Below are 16,999 nucleotides of genomic sequence, written 5' to 3'. Positions count from 1 at the left end.
TTAAAAACTATCTCCCTTTAAATTTTCTGCTAGTGAAGTTGAGAGTGAATTCACATACAGATGCTTCCTCAGAATACCGACATTTTAAAAACACCTGGGTTTTTCTCTTCCTCTGAGGCCATTCAAAGGAGAATGTCATTAGAGATCTGAACACAAACAGAAAAGAAACACAAGTCACAAATAAACCTGCATGATTTTGAAATTTCAAAGACCAATAGGCTGGTGAAACAAAACCACTCCGGGTGAAGTATAAAGCGGGAAGCAGGCAAAGTAGATGGCTGTGATGTGATATTAAGAAAAGACTCTCAAATTTGTTGCTTAAGTGCATTGAAATCCCAGAAGTCCAACATGTTTACAATTATTTCAGGTATCTAGCTACACTCTCTTGTTTAGGGAAGCAACTTGTTTTTACAATAAATAGAAGGTTTGATTTTGTAACTTTTTTTTAAGTTTTTTTTTTCCCTGAAAGAAGAGCCACTGCTAGCAGAGGTTGTTTAGGGTAAGAAATTCTGCACCCTGTTGAGAAACACTGAGGTTTTATTCAGGAACTGGGATGGCAGCACTGAGTGGACAGGGAACTTTGAGAAACTTGGAAAAAGAAAAAACGTAAGAAATCTCTTGGTTTCAAGCAGGTGAAGAAACAGTTATGAAAAAGGAAAACATAGGCATGTAGCTGGGAAAAAAAAAAAGAATGAGTATACAGTATCTAACAGGCACAGAAAACTTCAGGTTTGTATCCAAGATCTGCAGTCATTAAGAAAACCCTGTAAAAGTCATAAAAAAAACCAACAAAAGCTTTGAATTTGGAGGATTGAATCCATCCTTACTGGGAAGCTGGTGATCCAAAGAGGAACTGAAAACGCCCTTTGGGCCTGAACAGGACTGCTCTGGCAATGAGGGATGTAAAAGACATTTCCCATGGCATCTGTTGGATTGTACATGCCCATAGCTTACTCCCTTGGCTTTTTTTCATTCCTATCTAAACAGCCTAAAGGTACTGGTCTGCAAAAGCTGAAGTTAGTGCAGCGACTACCACAGTGTCAGACGACTCTTTTGTGAGGGTTCTGGCATAAGGATAATAAAGAAAACTGGTAAAAAAATGTATAGTAAGCTGAAACTTTAATCTTTGTACAGTTCTGACAAATGCTCATGAAGCCAAATGGTTTTGGTCTCGCTGTTGAGAGATGGTCTGTTAAAGTGAATGAAGTAGATATGGCAGTAAGGCCAACAGAGTTTGGCTTTAGTGCTGGACAAGCTGTTTAAAGTAACGTGGATGTAAAAGTTGAGAAAAGTAGTAGACCCACGGTGAGCAGGGGCCATTCTTAACTAATGCTCTGTTTTGTTTAAATATCTGGTAAAATTCCATGTAAAATTACCATCAGGGAGAAAATGACTACTAAAAACTCTTTAGTTAAATAGCCTCAGGTGCTGGAGTGGATCCATTGAGCCCTGTTTAGCATTTTTTTTCATTTCAATAGATTTTGATGAAAAAAAATCAAATGGAGGATATATCCTTCCACCAGGTGAAGGGCCTAACCTTTGGACTTGAGAGTCCTGCCCTTGCTTTCTTTGCCTCTGTGCTATCTTCCTTTCACAGACCTGGTTCCAGGGGAATACAAAAACCCCCATGGGCAGCAAGGGCAAGTGTCCCTGCTAGCATCTTCCCTTTCCTCCAGGTCACTAAAACACCTTCAAATTTTAGGAGGCCTAGCCCCATTTTCAAGGGGCACATTGAAAGTGAACACAAATTGAGTTTCACAGTGAGGAAACGCTCTTGTAAATAGGATTTAGGAGCCATCATCTCTTCAGTGCTTGTCAAAGAGTATCAGGAGGGCTGTCAGGCTCCTCCAACACAGACCTGAGCCGCAGCATCACAGAACTGAGCCCCGAGGCTTTTGTTCTGTCCCTTGGCCTGCTGCTTATGCTGAGCTATTCCGGCCAGGTCCACCTCCCTTGGGGCAGAAAGACTGGCAGTGCTTCAAAACTGCATGGGGTGTGGGTTCAAGGGAGACAGGGTTAGCTTTGTCATCTGACCCTTGCAGTAAGAGCACAAGGTAGCCATCCCTGGGATAAAAGCTCTTATGCAAATATTTAAATGTTATTTATCCCATTAAATTGGGAATTTTTTTTTAGGCTTTTTCTAACTTCAAAAGATTTTTTTGAAGTCCTCTAAACTCCCCATCTAGGGATTAAAAAACTCAAAGCATCCTCTTGTCCCTTCCTTTCCTTTTCCTGGAATTCCAGTTCCTCCCTGAGCCTTTCCCTTCCCTCCAAGCAGCACCTAGGTATTCCTCTTCCCCTTCTGTAGCACCCTTCACCATTTCATTACATCCCTCTGCCCACGTGCAGCATGTTTTCACATTTTCCACTGCATCAGAAAAACCCATTTACTTTGCTCTATCAGCCCCGTGCTCCAGCACAGCAGCACGTTCCCGGCAGTGCTGATGCTGCATTTGCTGGTGATCTGCATTTATAACTGGTGTTAGACAGTTGCTGCTAGAGCCCCAGTAACTTTTATGTCTCTGGCACATTTTGATACATTACCTTTGATATTCTGATTTAATTCTTTTACATAGATTAGAGACAAGACAAGCTCCTAACCTGACCAGAGTACTATCCTGTATTGGCTGCCAATCACTAAGTCATTTGGTGAATGCTGTTTTCAGACTGTTATCAGTTCATTAAAGTTTGTTATCATTTGGTGGCTCTGTACCTTGCTGGTAATCTCCAGTGTAGGATCTTATCAAATGCACTTTTGAAAGTCTAGGCATATTGTATACTATCTATAGTATTTTTCTTGTCTACCTTGGCAGGGATATCTTTGAAGAATTCCAACAAATTATTTGAGCAAGATTTCCTGCTCATAAACCCACATTGGTTGACTCTACTCAAATTAGGATTTTCAGTGCATTTCCTCACTAAATCCTGCAAAACTCTTCCTTTTCTATTTTTCATCGCTACAAATTGTGTTATGTTAATTTGTTTATATTATGATTTAGAAGAATATTTTATATGCATGTATTCCTCTGCATATGCATGTGTACACAAAAGTGCGTATATGTAATGGAGATTATATTGAAGTATATCAGGCTTTAAAGCTGAATACGTTAAAATAGTTAATGCAGTATAAAAAGCAAAGGATAGCGTTAGGGACAGATCTTTGGCTGGAGTAAATGAAATTGACTTTGAATACATTTTGCTAACTTAAATGGTGTTAGCTTGATTTATGTGAGCTGAGGAGTTAACCCTTATGCACAGCACTTGCTTAACTCCAGTGCCAAGAGATCAAAATGACTGTTTGGATGCCTCTTAACATTTCTAATTTATTACAGATCTCTATCCACATTTCTTATGTACTTCTTCAGCTCAAGAAGTATATTTTTATTTGCTGCTGGAAAAATAATTCTGAACATTTCTTTAAATTATTTGTATTATATAATATTTTATATCAGATCAGTAATTTCTTATGCTTTATTTTTCCATTATTTGACTATTTTAGGATGTTTTCTATCCTTCCCAGCTTTCTGTTCACATCTGTAGATCTTTCTATTTACAATGATGAACCTGGCAATTTCTGGTAAAGTGGTTGATTAATATTAGATTCACACTTAGTTTGATCGTACTATTGGAAAGCTAACATTTTACACAGGACATAGTCCCTCCCCTTGAATTGAAACCAAATGAAAAACTTAAGACTGAAGCAAAGGAATTTGTATAACCCAGTTCTTACTGGACCCATTTAACAGATACTGTAGTTGGGGTGCCACGGTCCTCCACGAACAGGGCTCTCTGCCTCCTGCAGTGTCCTGGTGTCTGCTGAAGTGCAATGATGCTTTGTGTGAACCATAGTCTGGCTTATAAATCATAGTGAGAAACAAGCAGCAGAGCATTGTGGTTATGATTTCAGAAACATTTTTTTCATGGAAAAGCAAAATGCTGTTTTTTTCTGCCCACGTTTCTTCTTTTTTGAATGAAAACTGCATTTTACCCTGAAAGAGGATTAGATTCCATGAAAAAGATACATTCTTTTTAATCAATGAGAAATCAAGTCTGATTGATAGGAAAGACTTGGTCAGCCTGGGACCACCCTTTTCTCACCTGTGGTAGAAACGTGAGATGACAATCAGATCTATGAGAGCTAAGCTTTCTGTGCAAGCCAAGAGAAGAGCTGGGTAAAGCAACATTCATTTAAGTCAGGAAGCTTTCTGGGTAACGCCGCAGGCTCTGCATGCGTTACCCAGCAGCCTGTGAGGGTCCTCAGCCTCCACCCCACCAGGGTTAGACACCTTTCTTTCAGTGTCAGAGCAGAGGTCTGCAGTGTTGCACAGAGCACAGCATCAGCCGCTGAGGTTAGCTTTCACATGAGGTGGTGATGAAAGCGTGTGTCCAGCCCAGGGGAAGGCCACTCATTTTTAACACTGGCCTGAAGGAGACCTAAACCATGAAAACCTCAGCATCAGCAAGCTTCAGTGGTTGCTGTCTGCTCTTCTTGCTGGAGCTCTATCTTGGGGAAGAACTGGATTTTAAGTACCTTCTCCCAGGTATGTTGAATACATTACAATGATTAAACATGTAATATACAGAACTAGAGACCAGTCTTCTGGCCATCTGACTGCACAAGGTCAATTCCATTTATAAACTGCTTAGCCCTTGGTTTGGTATGCCAGGAACAAAAATATCTAAACAAGAAACTATATAAGTACTGAAAGATGAGGTCCCATCTTTGAAGTCCAATCAGAAGAACTTTTTAATCAGAGTAACTACAAAACACCCCCAATTAAAGTATATTTGCTTTCCCTTGGTTTGCCACTATCAGATTGTCACTATTACATGTTATTGGCACATTGCCCCCCACCATTGGCTGTATTCTTTTATCATGAGTAAGTTTTTCTCTTTGAATGAATAATAAAAGCATATTTGGGTTTTCTTAATTGTTCTTTTGACCTAAGTGTATTTAAATGAATTACCAAGCTTTTCTCAGTAAGAATGCTTTCTATTGGCTTATCCCTTAAATCTATGAGGATTTTATGGAAGTGAGGTTTGAAGTCTCTTTCATTAGCTTTAACATTTATATTGAAATTACATATAGTTAAAGTTAAATTTTATAATGAAAGTTAATTTCATACAAGTATACATGCCTATCTCCAAGTATGGGGCTCAGCATAGCTACTGGCTGCTCAGTGAACTAATAGCATTGCTGCTACAAACAAACTTTGTTAGCCTCCACATAGTTATCATGCCAATCAATACCTGAATAATTAAAATTCTCCATTATCAAATTCTAGTCTTTATCAGCTTTTCTTCCCCCAGTAATTTTGTTGTCTTAATCTGGTTTCTTCTCTGAAAGTCTATAACAACCCTTGGAGCTTCACTAGATAATCTTTCTTTTCTTCTCTGTTAAGTTCTCTAACCCAAATTATTTAGTGCCAAAATCTGAAGTCTTTAGAGAAGATTCTACTAAATAGAAGTTTGATCAAACTGTATTTTGTTTTGTTTTAATATAGACTACTAATTTTATCTTGTCTTGCCCTTGAGTGAAATCCTATACATGCAAGTATTTGAAATTGCCATTAATTTTCTTGATTCATTCTCTTATTGATTTTCTTTCCAACTATTTCCATCCAATGTATCTAATAATTATTAGAGATGAGGCAAGAACCAAATGCTTGCATCCACGCTCCCCCCGCCTCCCCCCTCCAGCTCTGTGGCTCATGCCTATCTTTAATTAACACAAATGTGAGCTAAGAGGTTTCCCAGACCAATACCAAGCTCTTTAACATTACCTTCCTACCTTCAATATTTTCAGTTGTATTTTGATGCAGTTTTGCTCAAGGGTAGCTTCTTGAGTAAAGCATCAAACATCACAAAGCTTCATGTTCTCCTCAGACCCGATGCTAAATAGCTCAAGCAAAAAGGAAGGAGAAGGATTCCTGCTCCCTTTTATAATCCTGCAAATGCAGGGAGGCCAAATCACTCCAACGGCTTTCATCTGTTCATTACTCTATAAATGCAACACTTTCCAAAAGAAATTCACTGTTGAATTAAGGGGGAAAGTGGGACACAAAACAAATGGGGGTGATAATGAATTGAAGTGATGATCTGAGGAGCTCATAGTGCTTCATAAGCATTAATTAATTAAACCTTACTAGATCCCAGAGAGGTAGGTATTATGGCCTATACTTAATCCAGGCTGTGGTGTGCTATTTCTGTATCTCAATATCATTTTGTTAATGTGTATTACGATGAGCAGGCTGAAATGGTGTCTGACTAGTAGAGATGACTGTGCATATATTTAAGCTGTGAATATTCTGCATGATGAGCCTTCATATAGAAACAACTTTTTTTTTTTTTTTTCCAGATACAGCCTTGTTCCTGAAAAAAAGTACATAATAAAAGAGTTATGCAGAAAGCATTGAAGGGCTACTGATAATGTATAGTTATATACAATATGTAACTCATTCTGTTACCAGATTAGGATGAACAGGACTTTCAGTTCTGTTACTGAACACCTGAGTGCACTTCAATGAGCATGAAATTTTCTTTTGTAATATAATTTACCTAATTGCTGTAAAAATTTAACCTACTGTTTTACCTTCAATTATTAAAGGTGAGAAGAGCAAATGAAACTCCTGTTAATACATCATAAAAGTTATTCTGAAGTTTCATTGCAAGAAACGCATTTTGTTTTTAGTACTGATGTAGAGCTTTGACTCCTAATGAGTGCTTCCCCCCCTTTTTTTTTTTCCTTTCCATCCTGCTCTAAACAAGATGTTGTTTATTACTTGAAACATTATATGTAAGCCCCAAGAATATGTTACATGTGACTGGAGCTTTGGCAGACTCTGCGAAACTGAAGTTTCCAGAAATTTTGCTATGTTTAAAAACCAGAGCAATGTTTTAAGGAAAGATTTCTACTTCCAAATGTGTGGTTGCCTGAACCTTTTACATTTTCAAGTAAGGTTCCTCTGCCAAATAACACACTGTACCTTAACTATAATAAAAAAGCAGAGACTCTGTGTTTATAAAAACATTGCAGGAGCAACTGTGATCATATTACTTGAATTTATTCTATTCGTGTGCTCAAATATGCATTTTTATAGTAAGCTCTCTAGTACACCGGTCACTTACAGGAGTAGAAAATGACATGTACAGACAGAAGGCTGGCATAGCGGAACAAACCAAGCTGGTAAAGTACAGGAATTCAGAGCCAGACCAAAATATGAGGTCAAGGAAGTTGCTCTTATAATGATAGTGGTTATCTGTTTAATGTGTGATCTGGCAGTGATATGATGTTGACCATAAGCAATTACGCATGTTTCTAAACTGGTGGTATATGAGCCCTAAGTAACTGTATGCAAGATAAATAGGCTGTGAGAAATGGGCGCTCACTCTATTCTTGTGGTAGTTCTTGCTTAATGTCAATTAAAATTACAGCTTAGTAATAGATAGAAATTCTCCTCGTGTAAAGCAATGTCTGTATTCACTCTATCCGTTGCCATACACTTAAAATCCTATATTGAAACCAGTTTTATGAAGCAAACTCCTGTCTGAGCTGATAAATGCTGCATAATGTTCTTCTTAACAGACGTGGTTAGACATGCTTTTTCTAACTCTCTGGTTATTATTTGAAACAGCTTTCTTTACAATCAAGTTCTAACATCTGTCCGTGAATGATGCCCTTGTTCTCTATTTTGTTGTGCATGAGCCTAGAAGTGAGCAGTGTCCTCAATGTACGTTTAGCTGCCTGGCATTGACCTTGCAGGAGTTAAAAGCAGGAAGGTCTTCGTGACACCAAACAACCCGAGCACAGATTAGGACCTGGGAGCTGCTATGCTGAGGCCCTGGCTCTGAAACAGTTTTTTTAGGACTTTGGTGAATTCACTGGACTGCGTATCTTCTCATTAGCTTTTAATAGACTTGAATCCCGCTGTTCTAACAGTGCCTATGTATTCCTCTGTAAAATGGGATTGTGATGTTTTCCTGGGCTTAGGAAGATGTGGCTGGAGTGGAAGCTGTGTGGTTAGCTGACTGCGGTAGAAACTGTGCTGATGAGCTATGAAGACACCCAGGAAAGCCTCTTCTCCCCAAGAGCAAGCAGTTGCGTACAATTTGGCTCCTTCACTGTAAGTCCTATGATCACTGCTGCCAGCGCTCAATGGCTTCAATCTCTGCCTTTGCACAGAATGAGCTGTGGTCATCAACCCTCCCTCCCTGCCCCTGAGCACCATCTAGAAATAATCACTTAAAAAGCAGCATATGACTTCTTTAAAACAACTCTCAGTTGAGGCTTAAGCAGATGGCTTCCTAAGGGCTTTTGAAGGCACTTCACACAGCCTGGGCCATTGCAGAGGTGATGACTTTATGTATATTCTTAGCAAACCCAACGCTGATACCTGCAAGGCATCCCAGAGAGAAATAGTATGTCTTTGTTGCTTGAAAGACCGAATTGAACAAAGATTTAATGACCAGAGCACATCAGTTAATCATTGGCCATTTAGGAGCCATATCAGGAATCTTGTGATGGTCCTGAAGCGGTTATGTGGCCACGGACTTTCACATTGCATCAGTGCATGTGCTTTGGCCATAGCTTCTAGACTTCGCAAATGTAACCTTTCATCCTTCTACTTTTCAGAAGCATAAAAAGAAGGGCTGCAAAAATCCACGATTGTGGTGGAGAACTAAATAAGGAAACATAACTGCTTACTGAAACGCCACCCCCTCCGAGAGAAATGTCAGCGACACAATGAGTGCTATTATTCCGCTCCTTTACAACCAGATTGGGGGTTTATGTTAAAGTCTGTAGGAAAGGGCAGCAGCATCCTATCAGTAAACCACACTTCTGATTGGCATTCAGTGCTCCCTTCTTGGGGTAACGTTTCCAGAGGAGCCCCTGTGCTCTCAGGCTGCCCCATGACTTGCTGCTGTGTGTGGGAGGCAGCTGGAGGAGCCGCTTTCTTACCCGTTGCTCCAGTGCACCGGCATTGTTATGGCACCTTTCCCCTTGTGCAAGGCAATCGTTCCATTGCCCATAATAAATGACAGCTCTGAGGTATCACAAAATGGTCATGTGCAACAAACTGCTTAGCTCATGTAACAGTCTCTAGTGCTGTGGGTTCCCTGCGTTGCGTGAAAGGACATACTCTCTGATAGGGCAGGTTTGTGAGGTTTTTGTTTCACCTTTTTCCACAATGTGTGTCTTATTTTAAGGGGAAATTGTCCCATTGAGCTTATCTCCTCCCATTCACAGTCATGTGGACCCTCTACTACTTTCTGGTAATGAAATCTGTACTTTGCAAACACTATAGCAATTATCTCCATGGAAAAGTTCTGATAGGAAAAGAATATTATTTTAACCTTCTTTATTATGCTTTAGCAGCTGGAAACAAGGAAAATGGCCAGGATTACTGTGCTACTCATCCCTCTGCAGACTATCAGCGACAACTCCACAGACAAAGCTGGGAACCAACAGTTTCATGCGATAAGTATTTGGATGCATTTTCAAGTAAGGTGAGAAAATAGTGCAGGCTGTGTTAGCTGATGTCCTGCTATTTGGAAATGCTTCTGTTTAAATAAGCACAGTTCAGAAAAAAAAAGTTAATTACATTCCAGGTGACCTTGCAGGTTTTTATTGGTGTGTGGCACTTTTGGGTGTATGAGGAGGTGAAAATATCTTTATATACCAATTTAATCCTAGTGAGCTAAATAGCCACAGAGCAATTTGCTAATGTTGGGAAAGTTTCATTGGGAAGGTATCTTAGTGTTTTGGAATATTCTTCCTAGAAACTAATGGGATTTGCCTTGTATAGTGGAATATCAAGGAAAATATTTCATACGTTTTAACTGGAGCCACCTCAGAATTTAGCTGTTTGGAGAAGATATCAATCATCATATAGAGCTGCAAAATATGTGTCGATTTGCTGGTGGGGAAAGCATGTTTTGCTGAGCTGGAACATTTTCTTTAGAACGTGCCTTTTTCAGTGAAAGTTTTGGTCAGAAAGAGTTAAAGTTTTCCCCTTTGATAATATGGAAATAAAACAGCTTTACAAGACAAACGTTTCACTTCAGTTTTATAATTTTGGTTTTGTATTTATTTTAAATGATATATTAGATGAACCTTCTATATTATTTTAACATCATTCAAATGAGTACTTTTGATGTTTCCCAATCACCATTTTTTGGGAATATCTTTCCTATGAGAAATGTTGAGTTTTCGTTCCTATTCATTATGGAAAACACTTTTCTCACCCGTCTTTGTATTGAGCCTATTATCTGCATTTAGCATCTCTAACTCAATAATGCTCATCTGCGTGTGCAAGGTGGTGCCGGGGGCTCTGAGCATGGCTGGGTGCAAGGCGGTGGGTGCAGGCAGGAGCAGGCAGCAGTGAGTGGGTGCAGAGCCAGCTCTGTAGGAAGCCTTGTGGTATCTGTGCTGTCTTGCCTACGAGCTCAGAGTCTTTTCTACGTAAAAAATAGGGTTATTTGCATCTGAAACCTTTTGGTCTTCCTTGGGGAGTGTGGTGTAGGTGATGGTTTAGGAACATCTACCGAAAGCCTCGCCTGGGGGTCCTATTACACAAACGACTGGTTTTCTGCTGGTCTATGGATCTGACTCAGCTCATCTTGTACACAGGAACCCAGAATTTAGGCGAGGAAAGTGGGATCTGTAGGAGGGGGGCAGCAGGTTGTTAAACTCATCCATCTGTCTCGTCTAACCATTTCTCTAGTGTTATGTGAGCCAATGGATAAGGTGCATCATCTTTAAGAAATGTCAAGTGGCAGTTTCTTAAAAATAGCTGTAAGAGTGAATTAATTCCTTATGAGGGAGCAAATAGGTTTTCGCCTCCAAATACCCATTATTTTTGGACTTCAGGTGTTCACGCTACCTCCTGTGGAAAGTATCTTTTGCCAAAGTGGGAGAGGTCTCCAGGAAAATGCATGAAAGTCTCTTGCTTCCTTCGCGTGTAGCAGCAAGGCTGTCAGAGAGGCCGAAAGGATCCAGTTGCCTAACCCTGCAGAGCCTGGTTACCCGTTTGGAGATCCTTTTGAGTTAGTCTAGAGCTTGGCACATCCCCAGTTTGCCTCCCTGGTATCCTGCAGGCTTTCTCCCACTTCAGCAGCTCATCTTCTGCAGGAGCCATGCTATTCCTCCCCTGCAGCCTGTATGGCAGAAGCTGTTTGCAATCCTCTGTGGGAGTTACTGCTACGTTCCTGGATACGTACAAGTTTTGAAGTAAAAATATGACTCAGAATAGCTCCGCCTTACTCCTATTCCCTAGAAACATGACTTCAACAAGGCTCACTCTGAGGCGTCTGTGAGGCGCTGAGGGTATGAAAGCGTATTGCAGAGCGAGCAAGCTCGTATCATCAAACACAGCAAGCTAGTACAAAAGTTTAAGCGGTATAGTGTGGTGCTGATCTAAAGTGGTCTGAAATACAATAAAAGGTGAATCTTCTTTCAGAATCACAGCAAATAATTTATTTATTTATTTTTCCCTGGGCAGACTTTGAGGACTGCCGTATGTATTTCTGTATTTCTTCCCAATCATTTTGGATGTGACTGAAACTGGCTGTGCTGAGAGTTGGACTCCAACTGAATGAGGGGCTTTTGCTCCAGCCTCTGCCTGGCCTTGGGTTATAGGCGCTTCAGAAAGCAGAAGCAGAGGCACAAATGATACGCTTCATGTCTAAGTCATACCATCCCCATGAATGCAACTTGGGATGGGTTTCCATTGCGGTAGGCTGGTCTGCAGCCTGGTTCATCCTGGAAGACAGTGTGGGACTGTTTTGGGAAAAAACAACTTTGCTGGAGAAATAACTGCAGTTGTATTCTTTCCAAGAGTGAAGGGGAAAGTTGGAGAGGGAAGGATGGGGGGAGGCATGCAGGAGGCATCGGAAGTGCATCCTGCATTTATTTTTAAGTAGTAATATATCCAAGTCCCTTTGAACCATATTTATTCTCTGGGATGTTTATGTATTCATGCTGAACATGGGATAACAGAGCACATAAAGATATATAATATTGGTGAAGCAGAAAATGACTGCTATAGTACTTTCTACTCTCGGCTCCTTCTCCACTAATGCCCTTACACCTTTCTTCTTCAGGCTTTTTGTAGCATCCTAAACAGAAGGATATTGAAGGGAGCTGATTCTGCTTTGATCCTTATGCTTGTTGTCAAAGCGCTTGGGATTGAAGAGACTGTTGGCTACAATTGACTGTGACAATTAGGAGATGATCAGAGCCCTAGAGTGGAGCACTTAAAGGGTAATTTACATGTCAGTTTGTCGAATAAAAAAAAGATATTCAGCTAAGATTTTTTTTCCCCCTTAGAGCCTTGTAAACTGCAATTTGTGCTCTAGTAAGAAAAACCTGGCAGAGGAGTTAGGATAGCCATTTCCATTTGAAAAGAGGCAATCATAAGGCCACTGCTGAGCCTATTGTCCACTAAAAATGCTGATTTGCAGTCAGGGAGTGAAAGAGTGGAGCCATCACTAAATAGAACCTCGTGCAAGGTAACTCCCCCTTGGTGGCTTTCTAATGTTGGCTGAAGGTTTTATATACCTTAAATCCTGCATTTACTATCATTATAACATTGTTACTGATCATGAATGTTCTTTATCATAACAAAAAAATGAAGGTATTGAGGGGGAGGTGGGTAGAACAGGAGCTACCAGCCAGTGGATAGGCTCACGCCAGCTATCTATTGTATCAAATCTTTCTTGTTCTCTTGCCTTTTGTATGCCACCACAATTTTCTTCTTGTCACCCTTTGCACTTTGCCATTCAGGCACCTTCCGTTTTCTTATAGGTTTTCCATACCTATTTACACTTCATTTTAGACACACTCCCAGTAGATTTTTAGCATTTTCCACGTTTAACCTTTTGGGAAAGGAAAAGAGAGAGGGAGGTGACAGTAGCTGTTCAGTTCAGAGTTTGCCTTTCCAAAACCGTGATGTGATTAGGCTGTAATAAAGACCGTACACAGGCGGGTCTGAGAGAGGACTGGAACTAAGGCAGCTGATTATTTAATAAACTTGTTTGTGATAAGTGCTTTTTTTTTATGTGATAGTTCTGATGAACCTAGAGTTGCTGTGACTGTAGTTATGTGAACTTAAAAAAATACAAAAAACCCAACACCTCCCTCATTATTCCTCTTGGTGTGAGCTGCAGCATATGCAGTATTTTATTTTTTTTTTAAGGAAGGGGTATTGGTGGATACATATGAGGCTCCAGTGTTTGTATATGCAGATAAGTGTATTTATTTTGAGGCTGCATCATAGGCTTTTCTTCCAGAGATGGCATTGGCTCCTGTTTCACTCTTCCCCAAAAGAAGGAGCAGTCATGTGTTCCAGTTGGGGAAACCAGAATTAAAGATTTTGCTTTGTCACAATTACGACCAAGTAGCCTTTGCTGCCCAGATGCTCATTGCCTAAAAACCCTGGGGACTATGTTTTTGGGGAAGTTTTGTGGCTTTCTGTAAAAGCTGAGCATATACAAAACAGCCCTGATTCTGATCCCAGTGGCAGACCCTGGTCAAACACCACTGATTTGAACAGATTTGGGATTTCTGTTGGTGCCAGTAGGATAAGGATCAGGCCCTGTGTGTCCATAGGGTCATCACCAGCATGCCCTTTTCTTAGTTGTATGTCTTATGTCCTTAGGCTTTTCCTATGTTGAACACCAGACAATGAGGTTTCTCTGTGTTTAAATTTGTACCCAAAACATGTTTTAACCTGGTTTCTATATGTGGTGAAGAAATACCTCAAAATATTTCTAAACTACACAGCTTTATTTTAAGGTTTAATTCAAAGAAAACATTTAAATATGTGGTGGGTTTTTTTTTCTTCTTTAGGAGAATTACTATGTTGTTATTTTCTCTAGGATCCTGTAAACGTGAGATGGTGGCTTTTGCCCTCTTGCTGTTGTACTAAACTTTTTGAACTTCCCAATGGTTGTCTGTGTTTGTATCCAATGTAAAGAACAAACAGGAATAAATAAGATATGAAGAGTAAACAGTATGACAGGGCAAGTCTGGAATGACTTTGGCTTCATATGTGTCTGCAGAACTGAGGCAGTGATAAATCTGTATTAAAAAAAAAATCTGGCATAGCAGGAGGTCCTCGACTCCTAGGTAATGGCTAAATGACAAGCAGATGAGCCATCATCATATTGATTTAAGCATTTTGTTCCAGCCAGTCACTATTAACTTTGACTTGTTTTACTTTCTTCTTACAGGTTTACATTTAAAGGACTCTGAGCACTAATTGTGCAAAATTCTAGTAACTGCACATTCTTTGCTGGAAAGGTAATGGATGAATGATTTTGGGTTTCCCTATACTTTAGAATTAACAATGTTTTGAAATGAACAGGAAGAAGAAAGTTCTAGTCATTGGCAATGCATTTGGAAAAGTCTTCATTTTTGGGGTGTGGGTTAAAGAAAAAATCCTTCCTTAAGACTTTTGGAATGTAGAGATTGATTAGAATTTAACAGAGATGTGCTTTTTTAATGAATCATCAAATCTACTGTTCCCATTGCTAAATATAATTTTTAAATTAATGTACGTATTGATCATAATGCCAGAAAGCGTATTACAATGTCCCTAGAATTGCCTTTCTTGCTCAAAAATACATAAAAGAGCAAAAGTCTAGTATTCACAGTAAAAATATACTTCCTTATGCAACCTGGGGTTATATAGATTTAGATCTAATTTAGGATTTAAGTTCACGAGAATAAATCATACCGGTGTAACCGCTTTTTATATGTGAGAAATTACATTCACGGTAAGGCATTGTACAACTTGACTTCTATAGGTTTGAAATAGTTAAAGATCATGACAAATTATGTGTAGTGAAATACTATGACCCCATTCAGTACCTATCTTCTCATTCAGTCTGAAATATATTCCTTTATTGCTTTGTGAATTAATAATATGATGTTGGACAACTACAGATGACTTCTTGTTAATTAGAATTTCAGATGCGTGCTATGATGCATCAGAACTTCCTCTATTTTCTGCTAATAGGACACACCGAGTGAATAGCAAAATGTTTTTCAAGAGCAGGAAGGGAAAATGATCTCCTGATCTAAATAAGATGTTGCCTTGAGGAAAGGCACCTAACTTCTTAATGCCTGACTTTCAGTGAAATCTTTCAAAATTGTGGCACTTCTCACAACTGGGTGTTTGAGCAAGTGTTGAACTAGAGACCCGTGATGTGAAAAGTCATCTGGTCTCTGTGGTGGTAGAGAATATACTGAGTGTATGGCTTACAGTTACATAAATTTGTAGTCTTTATTAATTGGACTTTTTACTTAACCAGACCAGACCTTCAAGTGATAAAAGATAAATATAGCTCTGCCATTAACTATGAGGCAGCTGGAGCTCCACAAAATGTATTTTTATCTGATACCAGAGAGGGTAAGAATACTCTTTGAATGCATTTCTGATAGTAAGACTGCTCTAGAGGACCACGCTGCTCTGGGCGTCTCATCTTAAGTGAATTTGAAAATTTACCAGGTGTTCCTCTGCATCTCCCAGCTCACATACAGTCTTGAAAAATCTTGCCCTAGGCATAATATCAGTGGTCTATTTCAGGTTTCTCTGTGCCTCAACTCCTTTTAAAACTAAAACCGAGAATTAAGCCTTTGCTGATCTTGTCTCCTTTTTATTTCAGGCTGGGTCTTATGTGGAGTTTGGATTGAAAGCAGAGTCACATAAGAGTCTATTCCAATGAACCTTTCAAAAACAGGGACACCCCCACCCCAACACATCCTGGTGCAGATTGTTTTTCCAGATTCCCTCCCAAAATGCAGAGCTAGAGCCAAATTTACTGCCAATGTAAATGCAATTTGTTCTATTGAGGCAGAAGAGCTGAGCTCCTTTCTGCCCATTGAGCATGTAGATGCATTTTGCATTTTGAAGGCAAGTCCCAGCTGAAGCTGAACTGTGAACCTTGTAAGATTTTGCTTTCTTATATGAAAGTGCCTTTACAGTAAATTCACTAAGTTGGCTCTGATATCAAACAGACTCCTAACCTCGAAGGCCTGTGCCATGGTCATGCATGCCCTAGCTCGGTAGAGCCCTTGGAGGCTCTGCCCGTGTAAGGACAGACCTTACCACTAAGTTCATTACAACTCATTAAGCGATGTTGAGGTACCCAGGTCCTTCCCGTGGCTGTTGAGGGGCTGCCTGGCACTTTAGCACACATTGACTGATGCAGTGGCAGGGGTGGCCCGTTTGGAGGTACCCGAGCAAAGTCCCCTCTCCTCTGCCATAACTGCAGTGGAGCTGCTAACTCACTGCAGTGACGGCGACAGCAGAGTCAGGCTGAAAGGGGAAGAATCCTTTGTATTTCCCTTCAGAATGCTGAGGCCCCAATAAAAAAAAAGGTGTAAGTAATACTGGACAAAATAGAGATCTGCGCATACATATTAATTCATTATTTCATTCAGGTTTTAACAGTTAGCAATGTTAATGACATGAATATTAAACTACAGCGTTAAAGTGACTGTTAGGTGAAGGACAATAGAGAGACAAAACATTTAATTCTGGCAAAGTGGTAAGGCATCAGAGTTGTTTTCCTTACTGCCAAGATAACGCAATCAAGACAGTTTAAACCTCCTTAGCCCCGAGTGTGAGGGCTTGCCTGCCTCTCATCCATATGGTCTCTTTTCTCTAGTGTACAAGGTGCAGGACAGGTGGTGCAGAAGGAACCTTCTCATCCAAAGAAGGATGGGAAGACAGCTAGTGTATTACTCTGAGCAGGGAGGTAGCTGGTTCCAAAGCTGCACGAGTGAAGGTGAGAGTGTTAATCCACATGTTATTCTGTGTTACCACAATCTGCACGCTGTCCTATCCTGACCTGAGGCAGCGTTGGTATCCACCACCTCATGCCTCACTCTGTGGTGCTAAAGCTGGCTCTGTGTGTGACTGGAAGGGTAACCTGTGTTACCCTCCTCTCAGAGTCTCGCTTAGGTGACATCAGTGGCACAACGCTGATTTCT

General features: G+C 40.1%; 1 long non-coding RNA gene across 1 annotated transcript; it reads left to right on the top strand.

Moving 5' to 3' along the window:
* Positions 1-7,364: 7,364 nt before the first annotated feature.
* LOC119152666 lies at positions 7,365-14,303 on the top strand. The gene is made up of 4 exons (XR_005105844.1): positions 7,365-8,123; positions 9,374-9,507; positions 12,103-12,262; positions 14,233-14,303. It is a non-coding gene; the product is annotated as an uncharacterized LOC119152666 (long non-coding RNA).
* The last annotated feature ends 2,696 nt before the right edge of the window (positions 14,304-16,999 follow it).

The sequence above is a fragment of the Falco rusticolus genome, chromosome 8 (genome assembly GCF_015220075.1).
Source record: "Falco rusticolus isolate bFalRus1 chromosome 8, bFalRus1.pri, whole genome shotgun sequence".
Classification (NCBI taxonomy): Eukaryota; Metazoa; Chordata; class Aves; order Falconiformes; family Falconidae; genus Falco; species Falco rusticolus.
Note: the sequence above shows the minus strand (reverse complement) of the source record. Positions and strands in the feature narration are given on the sequence as shown.